General features: G+C 41.2%; 1 pseudogene; it reads left to right on the top strand.

Moving 5' to 3' along the window:
* Positions 1–12276: 12276 nt before the first annotated feature.
* On the top strand, positions 12277–12912 carry LOC103076401 (RNA-binding protein with multiple splicing 2-like; annotated as a pseudogene).
* Positions 12913–18085: the final 5173 nt, after the last annotated feature.

Below are 18085 nucleotides of genomic sequence, written 5' to 3' on the forward strand. Positions count from 1 at the left end.
GGAAAGAGGGAAAAGAGAAATAAAAGGGATAAAGGGAAAAAAGAGGACATCTTCTCAAGCACATTTGCTCAAATGTTACAAGTTCAGTAATTCATTCTTTCATTCCTGACTCCTCCAAGCAGATTCTTCATGTTTTCCCTTCTACCATCAAGGAATCTGGAACATATTTCAGTTATCACACTGTCCATATCGCACGGACATTATTTGTTTACATATGTGTCTCCTATTAGCCTGAGAGAAACGTAAGGACATTTCTCATTTATTTTTACATTTTCAAAATGTAAATATCCATTCATTGAAATAATTAATCAAATGAATTGGTATTTAAACTAACTGGATACCTAGAATGTTTCAGGCACAGATCTTGTAGACTGTTTACTTTGTAAGAGCAAAGGTCACATGGGTCTTTTTTACTATTATATCCCCAGTGACTAGCATGGCACATGGCACAGAGTTGGCACCCAATATAGATTTTTTATCTGAGTGATATAAGAAATTAGAACTACGTATAGGAGGCCTAAGATACAGTACTTGTGATTAATCTAGTGAGGGAAATAGACACTTAAATACAACTTGATAAAATACAACTTGTACCATAAAACTTGATATGTTCTACCAAAGTGTTTCACTGTTTTCCAGTCATCGCAAAAGCAGACAAACTTAGGCTTGTTTAAGCAATAAATTAACTTATTATGGCATGTGAGATGGCTCACAGACTATCCCACAAAGCTGGAGAGCCAGACTCTGAAGCCCAAACATGCCCAGCCACTCCTGAGAGCTGGTCTAGCAAACACCACACTTATCACCTCTCCGCAGTACGGCCTACACACAGGCAGCTCTGCTACTGCCATCCCAAGAATCAAAGACTTGTTCTGATCACTCTTGACCGAAGATCAGCCCCACACCTTGCCCCCTTACACACTAATGCTCACTTCTAAAAAAAAAGTTCCGTTCAGGTACATCTGATTGAGGGAGCTCAGATCCTTTAATGGCTTCTTAGCTGCAAGGGAAATCTGAATTTTCTGGGTTCTACTTCAGAGAGATGGAATTCATGTGGCTAAAAATTTGCCAAACATAACACCGATGCTCAAAAGAATCTAGATGGCCAAAAGCATGCAAGATGGTCACTGCCGAAGGAAAGGGCCAAAGGCTAAGAGAACAAAGAACAAGTGACTAACTCTGGATGGCTCAGGGAAGTCATCAGCATGGAGGTGACAGGTTGATGAGCTGTGCTGATGAATAAGAATTTATCAGATGGAGAAGAGAGGGCTGGCAATCCAGAAAGGGTAAACAACATGGGCCAAAGCCCAGCATTGTGCAAGGGCATGTGTTGATGGGGAATAGTGAGAAGTTCAGTGAAGTTGGATAAAAGGGGATGGGGTGGGGCAGGATGGCAGGAGATGATGCTGGTACGATCAGGTGGCGCCAGATAGCTAAGCACTTGGTGAGCCATGCTTTTAAGGAATTGGGACTTAGCTTTGTAGGCAATAGAGACCCAGCTTACATTTTTAAATAGAGTGACATGAACAAACTTGGGTCTTACAACGTCCCTGAATGGAATGGAGTAGCAAAAAACTAGAAAGGTGAAAATATTTGAGGAAGACCAGTTAAGAGGTTGCTGCAAGAGGTCAGGGGAGAGGTGATGAGAGTCCACACCAAGGCGATGGGGTGGAAATGGACTGAAGGGGATAAATACAAAATGTAGGAGATGGAATCACCAGGAATTGTAGTAAATAAAGAGGAAGTAATCAAGAATGACAATGAGGTTAGATTTCTACCTTAGGTAAATGGATGAAGGTGAAACCATTAACTAAAAACAGGAAAGCAGGAGAAAGATCAGGGTCTCTGGGCATGAAAATAAATTTGGTTTTGAACATATTGAGGCTGAAGTGCTTGGAGGCTATATAGGCACAGATGTCTAAGAATTCATTGAAACATGGTTATGGAGGCCACAGGTCAGGGCTACATACGTAGATTTGGACTTCATCACTGAATAGGTGGAAGCTGATGCCATGAAATCAGATGAAATTACCTAGGGCAAATGTGTAGAATAAGGATAAAAGGAGGAGCAGGATCAAAACCCTGAGTAACACTGACATTTAAGTGCTTTGCAGGTCAGGGGGAGCCTACACACAACAGAGGCCAGACAGTGCAGTTAAAGAGGTAGAAGGTTGTCTGGGGCAGAGTGCATCCCTTTGGCAAGGTCATGTGATGCCTATCTTCAAGATTTAATAGATAGATAGAGGCTGGGTTCTCTATCTTATTATGCCCTTTGTACTCCTCTCCCTCTATCCAGCAATCTCAGGTGCATTTAACATCTCTTCTCATTCTCCAACAGAGAATGAGGTCAAGAGACCAGCTCTTTCTAACCTACACTGATTTTTTTTCTTTCTTTAGCCTTCTGTTATATTTTCTATCTGAATTTAAGTTGACATTGAGGTAAACTGTAAAAATGCCCATAATTCTCTCCTCTTCCCATAAAGAAGTAGAATCCATTTACTCACTCCTTAAATCTAGGTGAGTTATGTGACTTATTTTGGCAAATGAAACATTAGCACATGTGATGCAAGCAGTACTTGAAAAGAACTTGCACTTTGGGGCTTAGTTCCTTGCTTCTCTTGGAATCTTGCTGCTATATGAACATACCTAAACAAACCTACAGGATTATGAGAGATGTGAGGCTAAGTCACGCCTATTACCCCCAACCAACAGACAGTGAACGATCAGAAATATGAGTGAGATTATCTGGGACAAGCCAGTCCCCAGTCAAGCCACCAACTGATCCCTGACACATGAAAGAGCCATTGGAGATCAGCTAAGCCTGTCCCAGACCAGAACTGCCCAGCAGATTCATGAGCCAAATAAATAGTGCAGTTTAAGCCACTAGTTTTTTGTCTAAAAACATTTGCTTAAAAAAAAGCAGTGACCTGGCACAAGGTCAATAAACAGCCAACTCAGTTGTGAGCACCTTTTGTATATTAACCTCAGAGATGTGCAGTGAATGTAGGCAATGGAAAAATCCTGAACTACCACATAAAGATTCAATTATGTCCAAACTACTTGGTAAGAAAATGCATCTGTTTCTATGAGACAATATACTCTAAATTTTAAACAACTGACTTACAAAATGCAGCTAATTTGTAATTTGGAGACTTCAGAAATGTGACTTGATCTTCCTACTTGAACAGACCAATACTCTAGTACCTGTATCAGTTTTCTATTGTCTCTTGCTGCATAACAAACCACCCCCAAATTTAGTAGTTAAATTGAACACTGTCTTTCTAATATATTAAAAATACAAAATGTTTATTATATTAAGGCTACTTTGAGGATTCCCTGTTCCATCTATTAAAATTATTTTTAAGTAGATTTTTAATTTACCTAATTCAACAAAACACTCTGTAACTGATTTAGGCTAAGATGCATCATGTTAGAACTCTAAATAAAACCATAATGCAGGTAATCGTTTTATCTCTGAGATTCAGTGGTAAGCTACCTGAGGACAGGAACTGTCTGGGTCTGACACGTCAGGCAGCGACAAACCCCCAAATTTTATCCTAGGATATTCCTAGATTCAAGTGACTAATAGAGTCCTCAGTTGTGAAGTAAAGTTAAAACTCACAACTACTAAAATATTTACTACCATATCAACGAACCAAAAATTTACTTGCTTTTAATCTTATGCAATATTGTATATACCTCTAGTTTGACATAAAATTTATCTTGTCATTCATTTACCTTATTCTTAGTATTTTTGAAAGGTTCATTTTAATTTCCTCTTGTTGTTACAGCTCTATGGCCATTGTGTAACAAAATGGGAAATACAATGCTGAGCAAGTGAAATACCACAAAGTAGTAACGGCAGGGTGGCATCCTTAAATCTTGGGATTTAGAGTCAGACAGACCTTGGCTGGGGTCCAAGCTCTGCCACTTACTAATTACGTAACTCTGAATAAATTACTCAACTGCTCTTAGCCTCAGTTTTTCTTCTCCAAAAAAATGGGAAAGGGGCAGTGGTTAAGAATCTGCCTGCCAATGCAGGGGACATGGGTTCGAGCCCTGGTCTGGGAAGATCCCACATGCCGCAGAGCAACTAAGCCCGTGTGCCGCAACTACTGAGCCTGAGCTCTAGGGCCCACAAGCCACAACTACTGAGTCCACGTGACACAACTACTGAAGCCCGCATGCCTAGAGCCCATTCTCCGCAACAAGAGAAGCCAGCGCAATGAGAAGCCCACACACTACAACGAACAGTAGCACCTGCTCGCTGCAACTAGAAGAGAGCCCACGCAGCAACAAAGACCCAATGCAGCCAAAAATAAATAGATAAAATAAACAAATTTATTTTAAAAAATGAGAAAAATATACTAAAGTAGGAAGAGTAAGTGACGTTTGTTAATAGGGAACATAAGAGGATTTGGGGGTGATGGAAATATTTATATTCTATATCATGATTGTAATGGTAGTTAGTTACATGACTAAAGCATTTGTCAAAATTCATGGAACTGTACACCAAAAGGTATGAATTTTACTGAATGTCAAGTATACCTCAGTAAAACTTATCTTTAAAAATATAATAGGACTTCTCTGGTGGTGCAGTGGTTAAGAATCTGCCTGCCAATGCGGGGGACACGGATTCGATCCCTGGTCCGGGAAGATCCACATGCCATGGAGCAAGTAGGCCCGTGGGCCACAACTGCTGAGCCTGAGTGCTGCAACTACTGAAGCCCACGCACCTGGAGCCCATGCGCCGCAACAAGAGAAGCCCACACGCCGCAACGAGGGTGGCCCCTGCTTGCTGCAACTAGGGAAAGCCTGCGCACAGAAACAAAGACCCAACGCAGCCAAAAATAAATAAAATTAATTTAAAAAAATATATATAATAATAAAAATTTTCATTGCATGTGAAGTAGTTAGCACAGTGTTTGACACTTAGTAAGTGCATAATAAATGATAGTTTAATATATGAAAATTATGAAAAATTAATTTTTCCATTGTCACAGCAATGATTCTCCCCATAGTTAATAAATTCCTACATCTCTGTGTACTGAATTGGAGATCAAATTCAGCATTCCCTGTATACCTCTTCTGCTCGTTAAATATTATTAAATGTCAAAGGAAAGTGCAAAGGAAATAGTCAAAGCATACTTCCAGCTATGGTGCTGAATATTTTCACTTTACAAAGGTCTATTAAACTCCCATTGAGGGCCCACTCTATGGGATGCAGAGAGATATAAAGACAATACAGGCATTCTGCCGACTTAAACACTTTATATATTCATTCATTCCAAAAATATTTCTTGAAAACCTATTATGCACCAAGCACTTGCACTTGGAAATACATTTGGGGCTGGAGGAAACACTCACTATCCTTGTGAAACAGTCTTGTGGGAGAAGTGGACTTTAACCCAGGAATTACCCAAATACATATTAAACGTCTCAAAAATAGATACAAATGGATAGCTGGCTTGGAAACATTACACAAAGAATAGCTGACCTGAAATTCAGCAGAGATGAGAGCAAACCAAGAGTTTTCTTTTTGTGGCACAAGGAATATGGCAGATAAGAAGGTGAAAGATATAATCCTAGTGATAGAGAACTTCTTTCTGGGAGGGATTCTCAATTTTGGATTCAAAACATGTGGCCTATGGACAGTTGGGGATATCTGAATATGGATTTATGTTAGATGATGGTATTGTATCAATGCTGGATTTTCTGAGTGTGGTAATTATACTATGGTTATGTAGGAGATTATTCTTGTACTTAGGAGACATGTTGAAGTGTACCTAGATGTTTGCTTATAGTCACAAAATATAGTTGTTCTCCTATCTACATTTAATCAAACTGCTGTGGCATCTGGTGATACTGATATTACAAACATAGTTGTCATTAACCAACTTTGGGTCCTAGGAGATGCACAGTAAAAATTCTCCCCTTTATTGGTGTATTATTAGTATTAATGCTTGAGCAAACTTAATGCCTAGAGAGGGCTTCCCTGGTGGCACAGTGTTTGGGAGGCCGCCTGCCAATGCAGGGGACACGGGTTCGGGCCCTGGTCCAGGAGGATCCCACATGCCGCGGAGCAATTAGGCCCGTGCGCCACAACTACCGAGCCTGCGCTCTAGAGCCACGAGACACAAATACTGAGCCCGCATGCCACAACTACTGAAGCCTGTGCTCCTAGAGCCCGTGCTCTGCAACAAGAGAAGCCACTGCAATGGGAGGCCCGCACACCGCAACAAGGAGTAGCCCCCGCTTGCTGCAACTAGAGAGGGCCCGCATGCAGCAACGAACACCCAAAGCAGCCAAAAATAAATTAATTTTTAAAAAAAGAACGCCTAGAGAGAGTGGTCCATGCGTTAATTATAGACGATCCTCACTACACAGTTTCAGCCTGTATACACGGTTTAAGATTTCTCAATATGTGGCACAAAAACAGACATACAGATCAATGGAACAGAATAGAGGGCCCAGAAATAAACCGACACACCTATGGATAACTAATTTTTGACAAAGGAGGCAAGAATATACAATGGAGAAAAGACAATCTCTTCAGCAAGTTGTGTTGGGAAAGTTGGACAGCCACATGTAAATCAATGAAGTTAGAGCACACCCTCACACCATACACAAAAATAAACTCATAATGGCTTAAAGACTTAAATATAAGACAAGACACCATAAAACTCCTAGAAGAGAACATAGGCAAAACATTCTCTGACATAAATCATACAAATGTTTTCTTAGGTCAGTCTCCCAAGACAATAGAAATAAAAACCAAAATAAACAAATGGGACCTAATCAAGCATATAAGCTTTTGCACAGCAAAGGCAACCATAAACAAAATGAAAAGACAACCTACAGACTGGGAGAAAATATTTGCAAATGATGAGACCTATAAGGGCTTAATTTCCAAAATATACAAACAGCACATACAATTCAATAAGAATAAAACAAACAACTAACTGAAAAATGGGCAGAAGACCTAAATAGCCATTTCTCCAAAAAAGACATACAGATGGCCAATTATGCACATGAAAAGATGCTCATCATTGTTAATTATTAGAAAAATGCAAATTAAAACTACAATGAGGTATCGCCTCACACCAGTCAGAATGGCTGTCAGTAAAAAATCTACAAATAATAAATGCTGGAGAGGGTGTGGAGAAAAGGGAACCCTCTTACACTGTTGGTGGGAATGTAAATTGGTACAGCCACTGTGGAAAACAGTAGGGAGGTTCCTCAAAAAACTAAAAATACAGTTGCCATATGATCCAGAAATTCCACTCCTGGGTATATACCCAGACAAAACTATAATTCGAAAACATACATGCACCCCTATGTTCACATCAGCACTATTTACAATAGCCAAGACATGGAAGCAACCTAAGTGTCCATCAACAGATGAATGGATAAAGACGATGTGGCACATATATACAATGGAATATTACTCGGCCATAAAAAGAAACAAAACTGAGTTATTTGTAGTGAGGTAGATGGACCTAGAAACTGTCATATAGAGTGAAGTAAGTTGTATATATGTGGCACATATATACAATGGAATATTACTCAGCCATAAAAAGAAACGAAACTGAGTTATCTGTAGTGAGGTAGATGGACCTAGAAACTGTCATATAGAGTGAAGTAAGTCAGCAAGAGAAAAACAAATACCATATGCTAACACATATATATGGAATCTAAAAATAATAATAATAATAATGGTTCTGAAGAACCTAGGGGCAAGACAGGAATAAAGACGCAGACATAGAGAACGGACTTGAGGACACGGGGAAGGGGAAAGGTAAGCTGGGACGAAGTGAGAGAGTGGCATGGACATATATACACTACCAAATGTAAAATAGATAGCTAGTGGGAAGCAGCCGCATAGCACAGGGAGATCAGCTCAGTGCTTTGTGACCACCTAGAGGGGTGGGATAGGGAAGGTGGGAGGGAGATGCAAGAGGGAGGAGATATGGGGATGTATGTATAGCTGATTCATTTTGTTATACAGCAGAAACTAACACACCATTGTAAAGCAGTTATACTCCAATAAAGATGTTTAAAAAAAAGTCCATTGACAGATGAATGGATAAAGAAGGTATGATATACATATACAATGGAATATTACTCAGCCATGAAAAGGAATGAAATAATGCCATTTGCAGCAACATGGATGGACCTAGAGATTATAATACTAAGCAAAGTAAGTCAGAAAGAGAAAGACAAATACCATATGATATTACTTATATTTGGAATCTAAAATACAACACAAGTGAACCTATCTATGAAACAGAAACAGACTCAAAGACATAGAGAACAAATTTGTGGTTGTCAAGGGGAAGGGAGGGTAGGGGAGGGAAGGATTGGGAGTTTGGGATTAGCAGATGCAAACTATTATATATAGGATGGATAAACAACATGGTCCTACTGTATAGCCCAGGGAACCATATTCAATATCCTGTGATAAACCATGATGGAAAAGAATATATATATATATGACAAACATTGTAAATCAACTATACTTCAATACAATTTTTAAAATTTCTCAATATGGAGATTTAGTATATTACAATGATCCTATGTCATGTTTATTTCAGTACATTTAATGGCTACAAATTTATTCTTCAAGGACATTTTTTAGAAACACAACCAAGAGGGCTTCCCTGGTGGCACAGTGGTTGACAGTCCGCCTGCCGATGCAGGGGACGTGGGTTCGTGCCCCGGTCCGGGAAGATCCCACATGCTGCGGAGTGGCTGGGCCCGTGAGCCATGGCCGCTGAGCCTGCGCGTCCTGAGCCTGTGCTCCGCAATGGGAGAGGCCACAGCAGTGAGAGGCCCGCGTACCACCAAAAAAAAAACCACAACCAAGAGTTATCTAAAGCCAAATATGATGAGTAAAATGAATAATCCAGATATGTATTTTTTTCCAGTGAGAGGGGTAACAGAAATTAGCCGTATTTATAAAGTGAATTGTTTTTCTTGTATGTTTCTTAAATTGGCTTTAAAGGCAATTGCAAAAGAGTTTGCTGTTGCTTTTGAAACCATGCCCCTCAGATTGGGACTGAGTCTCAGAGCTGAGACTCGAACCCGAGCCAAAACCCACAGTCTTCCAACTGAGATCACACACCTGGTTTCAGGACTTAACGAAGGTCAGGTTCTTGATGTCTCATTGCAGAAAGAATTCAGTGAAAGACAAAGTGTTAGGTAAGAAGTGAATTTATTTAGAGAGAAACACACTCCACAGACAGAGTGTGGGCCACCTCAGAAGGTGAGAAAGTTCCCAGGGTATGGCATTGTCAGTTTTTATAGGAGTGGAGAGATATAAAGATATATAAATAAGATATAAAGATATATAAATTTCATAGGCTAAAGAGTGGGAAGAGTACTCCAGCTATTTTAGGAAGGGGAGGGGATTTCTAGGAATTGGGCCACTGCCCACTTTTTGATCCTTATGGAACTGTCATGGTGCCTGTGGGTGTGTCATTCAGCTTGCTGATGTGGGCGTATACTGAGATTCAAGGTCTAGTGGAAGTCGACTTGTCCACCATTTTGGACCTATTTGGTTCTAATCAGTTTATGTCATGTCCTCAGGCTATGTCATTCTTTCAAAGGCTGTGCCCTGCCTCCTTCCCTCCTGTTTCATTCTGAGTAATTACATTATTGTTCAACAAGTGTGTAGCCTTCTGGAGTTTCAACTTTGAGGAACAACATAATTTATATTTATGTTTTTTTTTAAAAGTCACCTAACTTTATAGTTGTACCTTTAAGCAGATGGCTTTAATTCAAGTAATTCATTTTAGCTATAAAAAGAATTTAGTGGTAATTGGAAGTTAACACTGGAATTTTTTTAAGAGCTTGAAAATATTTTATTTATTTTTATTGAAGTATAGTTGATTTACAATATCGTATTAGTTTCAGGTGTACAGTATAGTGATTCAGATTTTTTTTTTGCAGATTATATTCCATTATAGGTTATTTCAAGATATTGGGCATAAATCCCTGTGCTATACAGTAAATCCTTGTTGCTTATCTGTTTTATGTATAGTAGTTTGTAACTGTTAATTCCATACTCCTAATTTGTCCCTCCTCCCCCACTTTGGTAAAGATAAATTTGTTTTCTATGTTTGTGAATCTGTTTCTGTTCTGTTTATAGATTCATTTGTGTTATTTTTTAGATTCCACATATAAGTGATATCATAGAGTATTTATCTTTCTCTGACTTATTTCACTAAGCATAATATTCTCTAAGTCTATCCATGTTGCTGCAAATGGCAATATTTCATTCTTTTCATGGCTGAGTAATATTCCATTATATATCACATCTCCTCAAGCCAATTGTGTTGATGGGCAACATTGTAAGTTTTAATAAATATATCATTCAGTCAGTAAGCATGGCTCAGGGCACTGCTAAGTGCTATGGGGGGCCCACAACATCCTTTAGAAATTTCACATCTAGTTTAACACGTAAGACTAAATATTAAATGATAAGGGTCAAAATTTAAAAGTTGTTGCTCTAATGTGAGCCTTTAATCATTATTTTATCATTAGCTTACTAATCTAATGCATAAAAACGAATACATTTTATTTTGTCTCATTCCTTGGCTGCACCTTCGTCCACCATTACTCCTCTGCTCCTAAATAAGTATTCAGGACAACACCCATACCTGATTTACATTCAGATTGCTTGGAGGCGGTCCTGTCCTACAATTAAGATATGGTGATCCACATATCACCCAGGTTAAGCATTGCCCATCCGTAGTAAATTGAGAACATTATATAATTCTTCCAGATGAATGAGGACTTTGCGAGAGAAGACATAATTATTATACAGAGAAACAAAAATAATATTTATTCTCATATGAAATGCTTATTAAATTATATGAATTACGTATTACTGGATTTTTTTCCTCATATTTGTCTTGTTCCAGAAAAGAACTTGAGGTAGGTGAGTGAACTATAGATAATTCATAAGCAATGGGCTATGTAGGTTGATTTCCCCACTCAAAAACATAGATAATTTCATACACTGTAGTGATAGCATAATAAAAGTAGCTTAAATGTTTAAGCAACCAGATTCAAACACTAGTTATGGGTAATTTATACTTGGGACAATCTAACCCATTAGTCACTACTATATTTAGCATCCAGAGCAATTCATATCAACGTGGGCTAATTATTCTGACTAAATGGATCGGTCAATTCAATTCAAAATTTAGTATAATTGATTTTCCTCCTACTGAATTGACATTGGCTGTGATGTTTCCATTACCTGAATTATGGCATTCCAGATCAAACCCATAGTACTAGATCTTAAACCTCAACCCCCTCAAAAGCACCGTCTTCCAGTCAGTCACTATTTCTCCTTCCCACCCCTTCCTTTCCATCCCACACCATTATCCTTCTTGTCATTTCTCAGTTGACTCTAGTAGCTTTTCAGATGCTCCCATTGCCACCATCGCTGGTCAAAATACATTTCATGCCATGGTCTGAGGAAATTTCCCAAACCACAGATGTGACCATATCACATCCTTAATTGAAACCCTTCACAACGACTCCCCTGTGGTTACAGCAGGAGCTTTAGAACCTTCTTGACTTAATCTATTGGAAGAAATAATCACAACTCAAGGCACACATACTAGTTCAGGATGTGCATATATATGCATGGTATGTATAACTGAAGTAAAAGTTTTATGAAACAAACTTACCCTTGCTTCTTGTGATGCACTCTGATCTATTCTATTCTATTCTTCTGTTCTATAAAATTCTGTTTCACATAAAAAAATTATTGCAAACCACTAAATTGATCTCACAATCCACTAATAGTTCATAAGGTACAGTTTGGAAAATCCTGGTCTAGGGGATATAGTTCAAACCACTTACCTCGGTTTCCAAGCCTTTTTCTGCTATAGCCCTAGGTGACAATTCTGGCTTCATTCGTTTATCTATCTAACCAGTAAGTAGCCGCCCAACGCCCACTACTGTCAGGCCCTATGTGGGGAATTAAACAGTGGGTAAAGGCTCAGTGCCGACCAGAGAAAAGAGCGCAGACCAGTAAAAAGTCTATTACCATTCCGTGATAAAAGGAAGGCAAGACTCGCTGGTCGCAGGGAAAAGGCGGAGGCGGCGGCCACCACGGCTCGGCCGGGTTTCCCAGCGCCACGTCCGCCGCACCGCCTCCCCGTCTCCCGCGCCCGCGAAGCCTGATGCGACTCCAGCCGGACACGCTGGCTGCCCCTGTCACCGCCACCACACCGCACCCCCAGCACCGCGAGCGACCTGATGCCGGGCTGCGCGCCCAGCGCCCGCACGGCTCGCACGGAGGAGGCGCTCCGGACCCTGTTCGCCAGTGGCCTCCCTGTGGACATTCAACCCAAGAACTCTACCTGCTCTTCAGGCCGTTCAAAGGGGTATGAAGCGTCCCCGATCAAGCTCACATCGAGGCAGCCTGCTGGTTTTGCGATCTTTGACGACCGGGCAGGAGCAGAAGCCGCCCAGAAGGCGTTGAAGGGTATTCGCTTTGATCCTGAGAACCCGCAGACCCTGAGGCTAGAGTGTGCCAAAGCCAACACCAAGACGGCCAAGAACAAGCTGACGGCTACGCCAAATCCCACCAACGCTCACCCCTCCCTAGGGGAGCACACTCAGAGCTGATGAGGGCCCCTCTGATCCCCGCATACCCAGGGTCCTGGGCCCCCTTCCCTCTGTACACCACAGAGCTGACCCCAGCCACCTCACCTGCTGCGCTCACCAACCCCGCTGCCACTACCGCTGCCGCCGCTGCCCTACAGACTCAGAGGATGTAGGTCAGGTGGCGCTCTCCCATTTTCAGGATGAAGAAACTGATGTCCAGAGGTGCGCTGGTACCCTTCCTCTGATACCACCCAGCAAGGTTGGAAGTCTTGTCAGTTCTGTTAGTTCTTCAGTCTTGTCACCACAGCTCAAGGCCCCCGCCCCACTGAGGAGGAAGCCGTCCTGAGCTTCCACTGCCCCCAGGCAGCCTGTGCAGAGCTGCTGCTTCCCTCCAAAGCCTGAGAATTTTAAGCCTGACTCAGTGCACTGTTTCCTGTTTCCTTTCTCTCCTCTTCCTCAGCCCTGTCCTGCCCCAAAACCCCTCTTCAAGGTGCTCACAGCAGGATTCAGGGGCCTTCTCTCTGGGACACCCAGACCCAGCTCAGAGGCCTCCCTGGGACTGAGCGAAGCCTGACCTCCAGTCCAAATGTGCTTCCGTAGCTCCATCTCAAAGAAACGACGCATTTAATTTTGCATGTTTTCTGGCATGGATTAAGACACTTAAACTTGTGTATATGTGAGCGTACCCGTTTGTTCTCACATTGTGTCACCATAGCAACACGTCCTGACGATGAATCGTTCATCATTCCCAGCCCCTCTGTCCACACCCCTACCTGCACCCACCCTGCTTCAGTGAGGACCAAGCCCTGCAGCCAGTTCCGCCCAACAGGAAGGACCACCCAGCCAAGACAGAGCATTTTCCTGGTCATTTCAAATCAGGGCCCTCTGCTTCCTCCTCCTTAGATGGGCCAACAGCCGTTAAGAAAATCCTTTCTCGGGACTTCCCTGGTGGTCCAGTGGTTAAGAATCCCCCCGCCAATGCAGGGGATATGGGTTTGATCCCTGGTCCAGGAAGATCCCACATGCCGCGGAGCAACTAAGCCCGTGTGCCACAACTACTGAAGCCTGCGTGCTGCTACTACTGAAGTCCCCGCCTAAAGCCCTGGCTCGGCAACAAGAGAAGCCACTGCAATAGGAAGCCCGCGCACCACAATGAAAAGTAGCCCCCTGCTCGCTGCAACCAGAGAAAGCCCACGTGCAGCAACGAAGACCCAAAGCAGCCAAAAAAAAAAAGTCCTTTCTCTGCCCGTTTTGTGTACCTCTCCACATCGCACCCCACCCCTGCTGTGGCCCATCATTCTTTTCAAACTTTGAAACCAACCAAAACATGAAAGTATTTTTGTACCTTGTGTAACAAAATATTTATGCTACATAAAGGAGAAAAAAAAAAGAAGGTAAATACAGGCTGTTAAGGCAACACATAGGAGAGATATTTGGGCCATTCTCATGGGGAGTAGAAGGACTTCCCAGAGGAAGAGACCTCTAAACTAACACCTAACAGATAAGTAGGTGTTAACCAGGAAAAAGGAGTGGTGAGAAGTAGAGTCCCCAGCAGAAAAAATAGCTTGTATACCCCCGAAGGTGATAGAGGGCAGGATCTTTACGAAAAGTGAAAAGTGTTTCTGTGAGGCTGGAAGACAGAGCTCAGGGAATATGATAGAAGATAAGGATGGAGAGGTATTAATGCCCCATGGAGGGTGTTGAAAGCCACACTTGCTCTTTTAGGCCAGGGGTTTCCAGATCTGTCTGAGGGATCCCAAGGGTTCCTTGATCTTGCCTCTGCCTATCGAGGCAATACCAAGGCCAAGCAGGCTGGAGTCTCCTGATCCCCTTCAACCAGAATAGCAGTGACACAATATCAGCTTTGGGAATATGGATTCCCAATAGTGGGAAGTGTGGAACATAGATTAGAAGAGGGTCAAATGGACAGGTGTCCCAAACTAGGGGAGTGGCAGAAAGAGGAGTGGGAAGAATTCAGAGTCAAGAGAAAGAAAAGGCAGCACTGGTGACTGAATTCTTGAACAAGTCCTCCTCATCTTTAAACTTGCTGTGTCTTTTTTTTTTTTTTTTGGCTGTGTTGGGTCTTTGTTGCTGCGTGCGGGCTTTCTCTAGTTGCGGCGAGCGGGGGCTACTCTTTGTTGTGGTGCGCGGGCTTCTCATTGCGGTGGCTTCTCTTGTTGCAGAGCCCGGGCTCTAGGCACGCAGGGTTCAGTAGTTGTGGCACGTGGGCTCAGTAGTTGTGGCCCGTGGGCTCTAGAGCGCAGGCTCAGTAGTTGCGGTGCATGGGCTTAGGTGCTCTGCGGCATGTGGGATCTTCCTGGACCAGGGATCAAACCCATGTCCCCTGCATTGGCAGGCAGATTCTTAACCACTGCACCACTAGGAAAGTCCCAAACTTGCTGTGTCTTCTGTTCCCTTTGCCTGGAACAGCGGTTCTTAACCTTACTTTTATTCTTTTTTCACAGTGAATCTCTTAGACAGTCTTGTGAAGTCTGTGGAGCCCTTCTCAGAACAATATATTTAAATGCATAAACATACATATTATTACATAGACATACGTATTACTACAAAGAGATAATTGTATATTCCTATACAATTATCAGAATGTTAGGAAAACAAATTTGTGTTATGTAGTATGCAGTAAATAATAAGGTCTCGCAGTGAGTCAAATTCCTACCATAATTTCAAAGTAGCAATATGTGTAAAATAATGTTTCAACAATCTGAGTCAACTGCAATATGAATATATCTATGTTGAATATATCTATGTTTCTACTGGTGACAAGTTACAAGTATTGCTAATACTACTCCAGTTTGTGACCTATATTTATAATGGAAAATAATGCTACATTTCAAATTGGAGGTTAGTGAAAATAAAGATGTACTCATTTTCTCATCCAAATTCTTCAAGCTCTGTAATTTGAACCGTGGACCCCTTGGTTAAGAGCCCCTGGCTTAAAAGCCCTTTCTTTCCTTGTCCACATGTTGTTATCTATTTATCCTCTAAGATTTATTTTATACGTTGCTAATGATTCTCAAAGCTAGGTTCCCATAACAGTTGTACATAGTCCTATTACAGCCAGTTAGGGACTATTGCAATCATTTATTTACTTATCAGTTCTCTGCCAAACTGGAATGTGAGTTCCCTGAGGGAAGAAATTATTTCTGATGCATCTTAGTATCCTGAGTACCTGGTACAGCCTGGCACATAAAAGCCTATTAAGTCAATGAACACACTGTTCTGTGAGAACACTAATCATTTTATAAATTACTGGGAAAGTGTGGAGAGGGGGCAAAAAGGATACTTTATTCATATCTGTCTTTCTGGAATACAGAAATTTCATGTTATGGTTTGATGAAAAGATGAAAAGAATGTTAGAAAATCTGCCTAGAATAAGGCAGTGAATAAAATCAGTGCATAAATGGTGGCTAGAAATGTGTGGCAAGCAGAACATGAAAGCTTTTTGTTTAATTTTGCCCTTTGCTCTAATGGCAGTATAACCGAGCTCTTCTAGGGAGAAATGGAGATCGTGGGACAAGAAGCAGTCTTGGATGCCTGTGAGAGGTGAAGAATTGGGCTGCCTGAAGCTTACTTCTTCACTTCAGTCTCTCAGTCATGGGAAATGGAGGTGAGTTTACTGTGAAGCTTAATTTTCAGATCTCTTCACTTACATGGGTCCTTTCTAGGGCCACCTAATTTTGTATTTGTAATTTCTTTGAATGTGTGCTTTCCAAAGAGGACCTCCCAAATTGTATGAGGTTAGAATATTAGAAAAGTGTTATAGAATCGTGCCCAGCACTTAGTATGCTCTGTAAATGTTAACTAACTATCTAACTAACTAACTAGATAAGTAATGTGTATGATGAATTGTCTAACCTCCTGACCTAGAGTATCTTACATTTGCAAAGTAAAATACACTCACAGCATCCAGGCATGAACGTGACTGTTTCATCCCTGCTTTTGATCATTCTTTTTTCCTTTCCTGAAATACCTATACCTTTCCCTTCTCTCTCCTTCTTTTAAATCATGACAGTCCTATAAAGCCCAAGGTAATAAATGGATCCTAGGAACTCAGTGATGGCTATAGAGCGTTTCAGTAGTAGTGTTTAGGAAAACATGAAAAGTAAACCATGGCATGTGTGTGGTAGCGATACCACTAAAGGAGAAAGATAAAGGAGAAAGGTATAGGCTGACTGTGCCATCAGATCTGGGAGGTGAATGAAAAAAGTAATGATTACACAATGGGCTTTTTAAAAATTCAGCAGTTATTCCACAACAGACTTTATTTTTAGGCAAACTGAATACCTGAATTTTTTTAAAAATCAGTATTTTAAACCATCCCGCTTGTCCCTAAAATTGAGAGAGACTTGAGGAACATACCATCTCTGAGATGACAATTCTGATACTTAATGTATGTGGGCAAATTATCCCACAGAAAGGTCCCCAACACAAGAGTTGTTGGTAAACATACATTTTATTTTTTTACTTTTAAAATTATGTGTATGTTTTAGGTCTTCTTTTTAAATTGATTGATTGATTGATTGATTGATTTATGGCTGCGTTGGGTCTTCGTTGCTGCCCGCGGGCTTTTCTCTAGTTGCAGCGAACCAGGGCTACTCTTCGGGGCAGTGCGTAGGCTTCTCATTGCGGTGGCTTCTCTTGTTGTGGAGCATGGGCTCTAGGTGCAGTTGTGGCTCACAGGCTCTAGAGCACAGGCTCAGTAGCTGTGGCGCACGGGCTTAGTTGCTCTGCGGCATGTGGGATCTTCCTGGACCAGGGATCAAACCCATGTCCCCTGCATTGTCCCCAGTGGTTTCTTAACCACTGCAGCACCAGGGAAGTCCTAAACCTACTTTTTAAAGTAAAAAATTAGTACTCTGTATAATTAAATGTGACTTTCATTTAAAATTTTATTTAAAAAACATTGCACCCTGAAAAGACATGAAGAAAATTTAATTGCATATTACTAACTGAAAGAAACCAATCTAACAAGGCCTCATACTTGATCATTTCAACTATACAACATTCTCAAAAACTCAAAACTATGGAGACATAAGAGGATCAGTGGTTGCCAAGTGTTCAGAGGAGGGAGGGATGAATAGACAGAGCACAGAGGGTTTTTAAGGCAATGAAACAACTCTGTATGATACTATAATGGTGAATACCTGTCATTATACATTTGACTAAACTCATGTTTAGCCTCTCTGACTAAATCAAGAGTGGACCATAATGTAAATATGGACTTCAGGTGATAAAGATGTGTCAGTGTAGGTTCATCAATTGTAACAAACGTACTGTTGCAGGATGTGATAGTGGAAGGAGTTGCGTGTGTGTGGAGATGGCATATGGGAACTCCGGACTTTCTGCTTAATTTTGCTGTAAACCTAAAACTGCTCTAAAAATAATTAATTAAAAGTATATATTGTCCCTGCTTTTTTTTTTTTTTTTTTTTTTTTTT

This window comes from Lipotes vexillifer, unplaced genomic scaffold (assembly GCF_000442215.2).
Source record: "Lipotes vexillifer unplaced genomic scaffold, Lipotes_vexillifer_v1.1 scaffold732, whole genome shotgun sequence".
Lineage (NCBI taxonomy): Eukaryota > Metazoa > Chordata > Mammalia > Artiodactyla > Lipotidae > Lipotes > Lipotes vexillifer.